General features: G+C 49.9%; 1 long non-coding RNA gene across 2 annotated transcripts in view; it reads right to left on the reverse strand.

The window, feature by feature from the left end:
* LOC140410133 (uncharacterized) overlaps positions 1-13,304 on the reverse strand; it is a 60,506-nt gene extending 47,202 nt beyond the window's left edge. Inside the window, exons 1-3 of one of the 2 annotated variants that reach the window (XR_011940509.1) lie at positions 13,283-13,304; positions 11,704-11,798; positions 7,704-7,802 (exon numbers count right to left, since the gene is read on the reverse strand). This is a non-coding gene — a long non-coding RNA (uncharacterized lncRNA). Of the gene's footprint in view, positions 1-7,703; positions 7,803-11,703; positions 11,810-13,282 lie in introns of those variants that run through there. The other variant, XR_011940508.1, reaches the window with a different exon arrangement.

The raw sequence follows: 13,304 nt of genomic DNA on the forward strand, positions 1-13,304 counted from the left end.
GTGTAGGGATTATGTTACGGGACTAATAATCCAGGATACAGCAGTGTAGGGGATATGTTACTGGACTAATAATCCAGGGTACAGCAGTGTAGGGGATATGTTACTGGACTAATAATCCAGTGTGCAGCAGTGTAGGGGATATGTTACGGGACTAATAATCCAGGATACAGCAGTGTAGGGGTTATGTTACTGGACTAATAATCCAGGGTACCGCAGTGCAGGGGTTATGTTACTGGACAAATAATCCAGGGTACAGCAGTGTAGGGGTTATGTTACTGGACAAATAATCCAGGGTACAGCAGTGTAGGGGATATGTTACTGGACTAATAATCCAGGATACAGCAGTGTAGGGGTTATGTTACTGGACTAATAATCCAGGATACAGCAGTGTAGGGGATATGTTACTGGACTAATAATCCAGGGTGCAGCAGTGTAGGGGTTATGTTACTGGACTAATAATCCAGGGTACAGCAGTGTAGGGGTTATGTTACTGGACTAATAATCCAGGATACAGCAGTGCAGGGGTTATGTTACTGGACTAATAATCCAGGGTACAGCAGGGTAGGGGATATGTTACTGGACTAATAATCCAGGATACAGCAGTGTAGGGGTTATGTTCCTGGACTAATAATCCAGGATACAGCAGTGTAGGGGTTATGTTACTGGACTAATAATCCAGGGTACAGCAGTGTAGGGATTATGTTATTGGACTAATAATCCAGGGTACAGCAGTGTAGGGGTTATGTTACTGGACTAATAATCCAGGGTACAGCAGTGTAGGGGTTATGTTACTGGACTAATAATCCAGGGTGCAGCAGTGTAGGGGATATGTTACTGGACTAATAATCCAGGATACAGCAGTGTAGGGATTATGTTACTGCACTAATAATCCGGGGTACAGCAGCGTAGGTGTTGTGTTACTGGACTAATAATCCAGGGTACAGCAGTGTAGGGGATATGTTCCAGGACTAATAATCCAGGATACAGCAGTGTAGGGGTAATGTTACTGGACTAATAATCCAGGGTACAGCAGTGTAGGGGTTATGTTACTGGACTAATAATCCAGAGTACAACAGTGTAGAGGTTACGTTACTAGACTAATAATCCAGGATACAGCAGCGTAGGTGTTGTGTTACTGGACTAATAATCCAGGGTACAGCAGTGTAGGGGATATGTTCCTGGACTAATAATCCAGGGTACAGCAGTGTAGGGGATATGTTACTTGACTAATAATCCAGGATACAGCAGCGTAGGTGTTGTGTTGCTGGACTAATAATCCAGGGTACAGCAGTGTAGGGGATATGTTCCTGGACTAATAATCCAGGATAAAGCAGTGTAGGGGATATGTTACTGGGCAATAATCCAGGGTACAGCAGTGTAGAGGTTATGTTACTGGACTAATAATCTAGGGTACAGCAGTGTAGGGGTTATGTTACTGGACTAATAATCCAGGGTACAGCAGTGTAGGGATATGTCACTGGACTAATAATCCAGGGTACAGCAGTGTAGGGGTTATGTTACTGGACTAATAATCCAGGATACAGCCATGTAGGGGTTATGTTACTGGACTAATAATCCAGGGTGCAGCAGTGTAGGAGTTATGTTACTGGACTAATACTCCAGGGTACAGCAGTGTAGGGGTTATGTTACTGGACTAATACTCCAGGGTACAGCAGTGTAGGGGTTATGTTACTGGACTAATAATCCAGGGGACAGCAGTGTAGGGGATATGTTACTGGACTAATAATCCAGGGTACAGCAGTGTTGGGGTTATGTTACTGGACTAATAATCCAGGATCCAGCAGTGTAGGGGTTATGTTACTGGACTATTAATCCAGGGTACAGCAGTGTAGGGGTTATAATACTGGACTAATAATCCAGGATACAGCAGTGTAGGGGTTATGTTACTGGACTAATAATCCAGGGCACAGCAGTGTAGGGGTAATGTTACTGGACTAATAATCCAGGGTACAGCAGTGTAGGGGATATGTTACTGGACTAATAATCCAGGATGCAGCAGTGTAGGGGTTATGTTACTGGACTAATAATCCAGGGTACAGCAGTGTAGGGGATATGTTACTGGACTAATAATCCAGGGCACAGCAGTGTAGGGGTAATGTTACTGGACTAATAATCCAGGATACAGCAGTGTAGTGGTTATGTTACTGGACTAATAATCCAGGATACAGCAGTGTAGGGGATATGTTACTGGACTAATAATCCAGGGTGCAGCAGTGTAGGGGATATGTTACTGGACTAATAATCCAGGATACAGCAGTGTAGGGGATATGTTACAGGACTAATAATCCAGGGTACAGCAGTGTAGGGGTTATGTTACTGGACTAATAATCCAGGATACGGCAGTGTAGGGGTTATGTTACTGGACTAATAATCCAGGATACGGCAGTGTAGGGGTTATGTTACTGGACTAATAATCCAGGGTACAGCAGTGTCGGGGTTATGTTACGGGACTAATAATCCAGGGTACAGCAGTGTAGGGATTATGTTACTGGACTAATAATCCAGGGTACAGCAGTGTAGGGGATATGTTACTGGACTAATAATCCAGGACACAGCAGCGTAGGTGTTGTGTTGCTGGACTAATAATCCAGGGTACAGCAGTGTAGGGGATATGTTCCTGGACTAATAATCCAGGATACAGCAGTGTAGGGGATATGTTACTGGGCAATAATCCAGGGTACAGCAGTGTAGAGGTTATGTTACTGGACTAATAATCCAGGGTACAGCAGTGTAGGTGTTATGTTACTGGGCAATATTACAAGATACATCAGTGTAGGGGTCATGTTACTGGGCAATAATCCTGGATACAGCAGTGTAGAGGTTATGTTACTGGACTAATAATCCAGGGTACAGCAGTGTAGGGGTTATGTTACTGGACTAATAATCCAGGGTACAGCAGTGTAGGGGTTATGTTACTGGGCAATAATCCAGGGTACAGCAGTGTAGGGGTTATGTTACTGGACTAATAATCCAGGGTACAGCAGTGTAGGGGATATGTTACTGGACTAATAATCCAGTGTGCAGCAGTGTAGGGGTTATGTTACTGGGCAATAATCCAGGGTACAGCAGTGTAGGGGATATGTTACTGGACTAATAATCCAGGGTACAGCAGTGTAGGGGATATGTTACTGGACTAATAATCAGGATACAGCAGTGTAGGGGATATGTTGCTGGACAAATAATCCAGGGTACAGCAGTGTCGGGGTTATGTTACTGGACAAATAATCCAGGGTACAGCAGTGTCGGGGTTATGTTACTGGACTAATAATTCAGGGTACAGCAGTGTCGGGGTTATGTTACTGGAGTAATAATCCAGGATACAGCAGTGTAGGGGTTATGTTTCTGGACTAATAATCCAGGGTACAGCAGTGTAGGGGTTATGTTACTGGACTAATAATCCAGGATACAGCAGTGTAGGGGTTATGTTACTGGACTAATAATCCAGGGGACAGCAGTGTAGGGGATATGATACTGGACTAATAATCCAGGGTACAGCAGTGTAGGGGATATGTTACTGGACTACTAATCCAGGGTACAGCAGTGTAGAGGTTATGTTACTGGACTAATAATCCAGGGTGCAGCAGTGCAGGGGATATGTTACTGGACTACTCATCCAGGGTACAGCAGTGTAGAGGTTATGTTACTGGACTAATAATCCAGGGGACAGCAGTGTAGGGGTTATGTTACTGGACTAATAATCCAGGGTACAGCAGTGTAGGGGATATGTTACTGGACTACTAATCCAGGGTACAGCAGTGTAGAGGTTATGTTACTGGACTAATAATCCAGGGTGCAGCAGTGCAGGGGATATGTTACTGGACTACTAATCCAGGGTACAGCAGTGTAGAGGTTATGTTACTGGACTAATAATCCAGGGGACAGCAGTGTAGGGGTTATGATACTGGACTAATAATCCAGGGTACAGCAGTGTAGGGGATATGTTACTGGACTACTAATCCAGGGTACAGCAGTGTAGAGGTTATGTTACTGGACTAATAATCCAGGGTACAGCAGTGTAGGGGTTATGTTACTGGACTAATAATCCCGGGTACAGCAGTGTAGGGGATATGTTACTGGACTAATAATCCAGGATACAGCAGTGTAGGAGTTATGTTACTGAGTAATAATCCAGGATACAGCAGTGTAGGGGTTATGTTTCTGGACTAATAATCCAGGGTGCAGCAGTGTAGAGGTTATGTTACTGGACTAATAATCCAGGGTACAGCAGTGTAGGTGTTATGTTACTGGGCAATATTACAAGATACATCAGTGTAGGGGTCATGTTACTGGGCAATAATCCTGGATACAGCAGTGTAGAGGTTATGTTACTGGACTAATAATCCAGGGTACAGCAGTGTAGGGATTATGTTCCTGGACTAATAATCCAGGGTACAGCAGTGTAGGGGTTATGTTACTGGACTAATAATCCAGGGTACAGCAGTGTAGGGGTTATGTTACTGGGCAATAATTCAGGGTACAGCAGTGTAGGAGTTATGTTACTGGAGTAATAATCCAGGATACAGCAGTGTAGGGGATATGTTACTGGACTAATAATCCAGTGTGCAGCAGTGTAGGGGTTATGTTACTGGGCAATAATCCAGGGTACAGCAGTGTAGGGGTTATGTTACTGGACTAATAATCCCGGGTACAGCAGTGTAGGCGATATGTTACTGGACTAATAATCCAGGATACAGCAGAGTAGAGGTTATGTTACTGGACTAACAATCCAGGGTACAGCAGTGTAGGGGTTATGTTACTGGACTAATAATCCCGGGTACAGCAGTGTAGGCGATATGTTACTGGACTAATAATTCAGGGTACAGCAGTGTCGGGGTTATGTTACTGGAGTAATAATCCAGGATACAGCAGTGTAGGGGTTATGTTTCTGGACTAATAATCCAGGGTACAGCAGTGTAGGGGTTATGTTACTGGACTAATAATCCAGGATACAGCAGTGTAGGGGTTATGTTACTGGACTAATAATCCAGGGGACAGCAGTGTAGGGGATATGATACTGGACTAATAATCCTGGGTACAGCAGTGTAGGGGATATGTTCCTGGACTAATAATCCAGGATACAGCAGTGTAGGGGTTATGTTACTGGACTAATAATCCAGGGTACAGCAGTGTAGGGGATATGTTACTGGACTAATAATCCAGGATACAGCAGTGTAGGGGATATGTTGCTGGACTAATAATCCAGAGTACAGCAGTGTAGGGGTTATGTTACTGAACTAATAATCCAGGGTACAGCAGTGTAGGGATATTTTACAAACAAAGAACAAAGAAATGTACAGCACAGGAACAGGCCCTTCGGCCCTCCAAGCTCGTGCCGACCATACTGCCCGACTAAACTACAATCTTCTACACTTCCTGGGTCCGTATCCTTCTATTCCCATCCTATTCATATATTTGTCAAGATGCCCCTTAAATGTCCCTATCGTCCCTGCTTCCACTACCTCCTCCGGTAGTGAGTTCCAGGCACCCACTACCCTCTGCGTAAAAAACTTGCCTCGTACATCTACTCTAAACTTTGCCCCTCTCACCTTAAACCTATGCCCCCTAGTAATTGACCCCTCTACCCTGGGGAAAAGCCTCTGACTATCCACTCTGTCTGTGCCCCTCATAATTTTGTATACCTCTATCAGGTCGCCCCTCAACCTCCTTCGTTCCAGTGAGAACAAACCGAGTTTATTCAATCGCTCCTCATAGCTTATGCCCTCCATACCAGGCAACATTCTGGTAAATCTCTTCTGCACCCTCTCTAAAGCCTCCACATCCTTCTGGTAGTGTGGCGACCAGAATTGAACACTATACTCCAAGTGTGGCCTAACTAAGGTTCTATACAGCTGCAACATGACTTGCCAATTCTTATACTCAATGCCCCGGCCAATGAAGGCAAGCATGCCGTATGCCTTCTTGACTACCTTCTCCACCTGTGTTGCCCCTTTCAATGACCTGTGGACCTGTACTCCTAGATCTCTTTGACTTTCAATACTCTTGAGGGTTCTACCATTCACTGTATATTCCCTACCTGCATTAGCCCTTCCAAAATGCATTACCTCACATTTGTCCGGATTAAACTCCATCTGCCATCTCTCCGCCCAAGTCTCCAGACAATCTAAATCCTGCTGTATCCTCAGACAGTCCTCATCGCTATCCGCAATTCCACCAACCTTTGTGTCGTCTGCAAACTTACTAATCAGACCAGTTACATTTTCCTCCAAATCATTTATATATACTACAAAGAGCAAAGGTCCCAGTACTGATCCCTGTGGAACACCACTGGTCACAGCCCTCCAATTAGAAAAGCATCCCTCCATTGCTACCCTCTGCCTTCTATGGCCTAGCCAGTTCTGTATCCACCTTGCCAGTTCACCCCTGATCCCGTGTGACTTCACCTTTTGTACTAGTCTACCATGAGGGACCTTGTCAAAGGCCTTACTGAAGTCCATATAGACAACATCTACTGCCCTACCTGCATCAATCATCTTAGTGACCTCCTCGAAAAACTCTATCAAGTTAGTGAGACACGACCTCCCCTTCACAAAACCGTGCTGCCTCTCACTAATACGTGCATTTGCTTCCAAATGGGAGTAGATCCTGTCTCGAAGAATTCTCTCCAGTAATTTCCCTACCACTGAAGTAAGGCTCACCGGCCTGTAGTTCCCGGGATTATCCTTGCTACCCTTCTTAAACAAAGGAACAACATTGGCTATTCTCCAGTCCTCCGGGACATCCCCTGAAGACAGCGAGGATCCAAAGATTTCTGTCAAGGCCTCGGCAATTTCCTCTCCAGCCTCCTTCAGTATTCTGGGGTAGATCCCATCAGGCCCTGGGGACTTATCTACCTTAATATTTTTTAAGACACCCAACACCTCGTCTTTTTGGATCACAATGTGACCCAGGCTATCTACACCCCCTTCTCCAGACTCAACATCTACCAATTCCTTCTCTTTGGTGAATACCTCTGGACTAATAATATTACTGGACTAATAATCCAGGATACAGCAGTGTAGGGGTTATGTTACTGGACTAATAATCCAGGGTGCAGCAGTGTAGGGGATATGTTACTGGACTAATAATCCAGGATACAGCAGTGTAGGGGTTATGTTACTGGACTAATAATCCAGGATACAGCAGTGTAGGGGTTATGTTACTGGACTAATAATCCAGGGTACAGCAGTGTAGAGGTTATGTTACTGGACTAATAATCCAGGATACAGAAGTGTAGGGGTTATGTTACTGGACTAATAATCCAGGGTACAGCAGTGTAGGGGTTATGTTATTGGACTAATAATCCAGGGTTCAGCAGTGTAGGGGTTGTTACTGGGTTAATAATCCAGGATACAGCAGTGTAGGGGATATGTTACTGGACTAATAATCCTGGGCACAGCAGTGTAGGGGTTATGTTACTGGACTAATAATCCAGGGTACAGCAGTGTAGGGGTTATGTTACTGGACTAATAATCCAGGATACAGCAGTGTAGGGGTTATGTTACTGGACTAATAATCCAGGGTACAGCAGTGTAGGGGTTATGTTATTGGACTAATAATCCAGGGTACAGCAGTGTAGGGATTATGTTACTGGACTAATAATCCAGGGTACAGCAGTGTAGGGGTTATGTTACTGGAGAGAGTACTATATCCACATAGAGCAGCTAGCTGCTGTTAAAACGTACCAGGCACATGCTTATGTTAGGGATTTAATCGTGGTAGGCTTCCACTAGCCCAAAACTGCCTCGGCTGTCCATGTTAGTATTGATTCGGTATGGGTCTCCCTGTGAGTGGCAGACATGCTGAATTAGTGAATGAATCAGTGAAAGTTAGGATGATCACACAGCGTTAATGAAAACTGAGGCCAGTCAGCCAATTCCACCATGCACAGGATGCAAAAGCCCTCCCCCTACACCCCTCCCTATCTCTGTAACCTCCTCCAGCACCTACACCCCTCCCTATCTCTGTAACCTCCTCCAGCACCTACAACCCTCCCTATCTCTGTAACCTCCTCCAGCCCCGACACCCCCTCCCTATCTCTGTAACCGCCTCCAGCCCCTACAACCCTCCCTATCTCTGTAACCTCCTCCAGCCCCTACAACCCTCCCCATCTCTGTAACCTCCTCCAGCCCCTACAACCCTCCCCATCTCTGTAACCTCCTCCAGCCCCTACACCCCTCCCTATCTCTGTAACCTCCTCCAGCCCCTACAACCCTCCCTAACTCTGTAACCTCCTCCAGCCCCTACACCCATCCCTATCTCCGTAACCTCCTCCAGCCCCTCAACCCCTCCCCATCTCTGTAACCTCCTCCAGCCCCTCAACCCCTCCCCATCTCTGTAACCTTCTCCAGCCCCTACAACCCTCCCTATCTCTGTAACCTCCTCCAGCCCCTACAACCCTCCCTATCTCTGTAACCTCCTCCAGCCCCTACACCCCTCCCGATCTCCGTAACCTCCTCCAGCCCCTACAACCCTCCCTATCTCCGTAACCTCCTCCGGCACCTACAACCCTCCCTATCTCTGTAACCTCCTCCAGCCCCTACAACCCTCACCATCTCTGTAACCACCTCCGCCCCCTACAACCCTCCCTATCTCTGTAACCACCTCCAGCCCCTACAACCCTCCCCACCTCTGTAACCACCTCCGCCCCCTACACCCCTCCCTATCTCTGTAACCTCTCCAGCCCCTACAACCCTCCCTATCTCTGTAACCTCCTCCAGCCCCTACAACCCTCCCCATCTCTGTAACCTCCTCCAGCCCCTACAACCCTCCCCATCTCTGTAACCTCCTCCAGCCCCTACACCCCTCCCTATCTCTGTAACCTCCTCCAGCCCCTACAACCCTCCCTATCTCTGTAACCTCCTCCAGCCCCTACAACCCTCCCTATCTCTTTAACCACCTCCAGCCACTACAACCCTTCCTATCTCTGTAACCTCCTCCAGCCCCTACAACCCTACCCATCTCTGTAACCACCTCCGCCCCCTACAACCCTCCCTATCTCTGCAACCTCCTCCAGCCCCTACAACCCTCCCCATCTCTGTAACCACCTCCGCCCCCTACAACCCTCCCTATCTCTGTAACCACCTCCAGCCCCTACAACCCTCCCCACCTCTGTAACCACCTCCGCCCCCTACACCCCTCCCTATCTCTGTAATCTCTCCAGCCCCTACAACCCTCCCTATCTCTGTAACCTCCTCCAGCCCCTACAACCCTCCCTATCTCTGCAACCTCCTCCAGCCCCTACAACCCTCCCTATCTCTGTAACCTCCTCCAGCCCCGACAACTCTCCCCATCTCTGTAACCTCCTCCAGCCCCGACAACACTCCCTATCTCTGTAACCTCCTCCAGCCCCTACAACCCTCCCTATCTCTGTAACCTCCTCCAGCCCCTACACCCCTCCCTTTCTCTGTAACCTCCTCCAGTTCCTGCAACACTCCCCATCTCTGTATCCTCCTCCAGCCCCTACACCCCTCCCTATCTCTGTAACCTCCTCCAGCCCCTACACCCCTCCCTATCTCTGTAACCTCCTCCAGTTCCTGCAACACTCCCCATCTCTGTATCCTCCTCCAGCCCCTACAACACTCCCTATCTCTGTAACCTCCTTCGACCCTCCAAGATTTCTGAGCTGCTCCAATTCCGGCCTCTTGAGCCTCCCTCGATTTGAATTGCCCCCCATTGACTGCCGTGCCTCTACCCGCCTGGCCTCCTGAGCTCTGGGATTTCCTCTCTAAATCTCTCCATCTCTCTCTCTCTCTCTCTCTCTCTCCTTGACGTCACGCCTCTCTTTGGCCAAGTTTTTAGCCACATGTCCGAGTACCTCCTTACGTGGCTCCGACCTTCGCACAGAGGCAAAAGCAGAGGCCGAGGCCGTTCAATCCGTCACATCTGTGCTGGCCCTTGGCCGAGGTCCCAGGTTCGATCCCGGCTCTGGGTCACTGTCGGGTTAGGTGGATTGGCCGTGGTGAATTGTCCTTCGTGTCCAAAATTGCCCTTAATGTTGGGTGGGGGTTATTGGGATAGGGTGGGGGGGGGGGTGGGCTTGGGTAGGGTGCTCTTTCCAAGAGCCAGTGCAGACTCGATGGGCCGAATGGCCTCCTTCTGCACTGCAAATTGTATGATAATCTATGGAGTTTGCACATTCTCCCCGTGTCTGCGTGGGTTTCGCCCCCACAACCCAAAGATGTGCAGGGGGAGGTGGATTGGCCACGCTAAATTGCCCCTTAATTGGAAAAAAATGAATTGAGTCCACCAAATTCATTTTTTTTTAAAAAGAGAGAGAATGTGCAAACTCCACGCGGACAGTGACCCGGGGCCGGGATCGAACCCGGGACCTCGGCGCCGTGAGGCAGCAGTGCTAACCCACTGCGGCACCAAACTACACGGTCTTCAAAGGGTGACACAAAGTCCTTCTTTCAAAGAGTTGTTCATGGGAAACGGGTGGCTGGGCCATCCCTAATTGCCCCTCGGGTCGCTGGTGGGGAGCTGCCTTCTCGAACCGCTGCCGTCCCGGAGGTGTAGGTACACCCACTGTGCTGTTAGGGAGGGAGTTCCAGGCTGTTGCCCCGGCGACAGTGAAGGAACGGCCGATATATTTCCCAGTCGGGGTGGGGAGTGACTCGGAGGGGAACCTCCAGGTGGTGGGGTTCCCGGGTATCTGCTGCTCTTGTCCTTCTCGATGGAGGTGGGCGTGGGTTTGGAAGGTGCTGCCTGAGGAACCTCGGTGAGTTGCTGCTGTGCATCTTGTAGATGGGACACACGGCTGACACTGTGCGTCGGTGGGGGGGGGGGAGTGAATGTTTGTGGAAGGGGAGCAATCAAGCGGGGCACCTTTGTCCTGTATGGTGTCGAGCTTCTCGAGTGTTGTCGGAGCTGCGCTCATCCAGGCAAGTGGAGAGTTTCCCTCACACTCCTGACTTGTGCCTTGTCGATGGTGGACAGGCTTTGGGGGAGGGTCAGGAGGTGAGTTACTCTCCGCAGGATTCCCAGCCTCTGACCTGCCCTGGTAGCCTGGGTGCTATAATCCGGAGGCGGCGTCTAGACGGCGATCTCCATCTGCTCGAGCGGAGGCTACAGAAGAATCATCCAACGTGATTCATCCTGCCCGCAGTGTGGGGACACTGTTGGGGTCACAGCGACGAGGACCACCCTGCGCTGGCGCATTGCCCGGGGTGGGGGGGGGGGGGGGGGGGGGGGGGTGAGAGATGGGGTACCGGAGCACTGGGACCAAACAAGGTCGCTCGACCTTTTTCACCGTCTTGCGTCAACGCAGGTCACTGTGCAGCCAGTTCATCGGGTGGCACAGTGCTTAGCACTGCTGCTTCACAGCTCCAGGGTCAGCGGTTCGAGTCCCGGCCCTGGGTCGCTGTCTGCGCGGGGTCTGCGCGTTCTCCCCCGTGTCTGCGCGGGTTTCCTCCGGGGGCTCCGGTTTCCTCCCGCAAAGTCCCCAAAGACGGGCTTGTCGGGTGAATTGTACGTTCTGAATTCTCCCTCCGTGTACCCGGACAGGCGCCGGAATGTGGCGACGAGGGGATTTACACAGCAACTTCACTGCAGCTTGTGACAATAATAAAAAGAGTAGAAAAAATTATAAATCCTCCCCTCCATTTACAGTGGGAAAGGCTGAAGAGCGATTGGAGGGTTGCCAAGGCAACAGGAGACGGACAGGAGGACAGGCACGGCACCCACCTTCAATGGTTCCCGCTCACTGTAGTCCCCCGATCGGTCCAGGGTGCGGTCCAGTGTGCGATTACGCTCCCGATGATCCAGCGTGGAGTAACCATCTGGAGCGAGGGGGGAGAGAGAGGCACAGGAGGTTCAGCAAATCTACAGCAGGGCGTGTGTCCGGGGGGGAGGGGGGGGGGGTGTTGGTAGAAACGCTGAACCCGGTGGCAGTGCCGACGGGGACCAGAGAGACAAAGGTGTTAAGGTTTCAGGCACGCCCCCTTACATAGAAATGAAATGAAAATTGGGCGGATAGGTAATAGGTTTTGAAGCAAGGAGTGTGAGGGGGGGGGGGGGGGGGGGGGGGGGGGGAGAAGAGGGAGACCAGGTCAAAAAGTTCTTGAATGGACAGTTAAAAGAACAGATCGCAGTAGCTTTTATAAGAACGTACAAAAGGAAGAGAGTAGCTAAAGGAAAAGAGTAGCTAAAGGGAGAGAGTAGCTAAAAGGGAAGAGGAGTAGCTAAAAGGAAGAGAGTAGTTAAAGGGAGAGAGTAGCTAAAGGGAGAGAGTAGCTAAAGGGAGAGAGTAGCTAAAGGGAGAGAGAGTAGTTAAAAGGAGAGTGTAGCTAAAGGGAGAGAGTAGCTAAAGGAAGAGAGTAGCTAAAGGAAGAGAGTAGCTAAAGGAGAGAGTAGCTAAAGGGAGAGAGTAGCTAAAGGGAGAGAGTAGCTAAAAGGAAGAGAGTAACTAAAGGGAGAGAATAGCTAAAGGGAGAGAGTAGCTGAAGGAAGAGAGGAGCTAAAGGGAGAGAGAGTAGCCTCCCATCCATTGGCTCCATCTACACCTCCCACTGCCTGGGGAAAGCGGGCAGCATAATCAAAAGACCCCTCCCCACCCGGCTTACTCAAGTCCTCTGGCAATGAAGGCCAGCAGCAGCCTCTCGCTCCCCCAGGGTAAGGGTCACAGTGTGAGGGCAAGGGTCACAGTGTGAGGGCAAGGGTCACAGTGTGAGGGCAAGGGTCACAGTGCGAGGGCAAGGGTCACAGTGTGAGGGCAAGGGTCACAGTGTGAGGGCAAGGGTCACAGTGTGAGGGCAAGGGTCACAGTGTGAGGGCAAGGGTCACAGTGTGAGGGCAAGGGTCACAGTGTGAGGGTAAGGGTCACAGAGTGAGGGAGACAGCAGCCTCTTGCTCCCCCAGGGTAAGGGTCACAGTGTGAGGGTAAGGGTCACAGAGTGAGGGAGACAGCAGCCTCTCGCTCCCCCAGGGTAAGGGTCACAGTGGGAGGGTAAGGGTCACAGTGGGAGGGTAAGGGTCACAGAGTGAGGGGAGACAGCAGCCTCTCGCTCCCCCAGGGTAAGGGTCACAGTGTGAGGGTAAGGGTCACAGAGTGAGGGAGACAGCAGCCTCTCGCTCCCCCAGGGTAAGGGTCACAGTGTGAGGGTAAGGGTCACAGTGAGGGAGACAGCAGCCTCTCGCTCCCCCAGGGTAAGGGGCACAGTGAGGGAGACAGCAGCCTCTCGCTCCCCCCAGGGTAAGGGTCACAGAGTGAGGGAGACAGCAGCCTCTCGCTCCCCCAGGGTAAGGGTCAGTGAACAGTACAAACCTGGTCCGAGGTCATCCATGGG

Source organism: Scyliorhinus torazame, chromosome 4, assembly GCF_047496885.1.
Source record: "Scyliorhinus torazame isolate Kashiwa2021f chromosome 4, sScyTor2.1, whole genome shotgun sequence".
Lineage (NCBI taxonomy): Eukaryota > Metazoa > Chordata > Chondrichthyes > Carcharhiniformes > Scyliorhinidae > Scyliorhinus > Scyliorhinus torazame.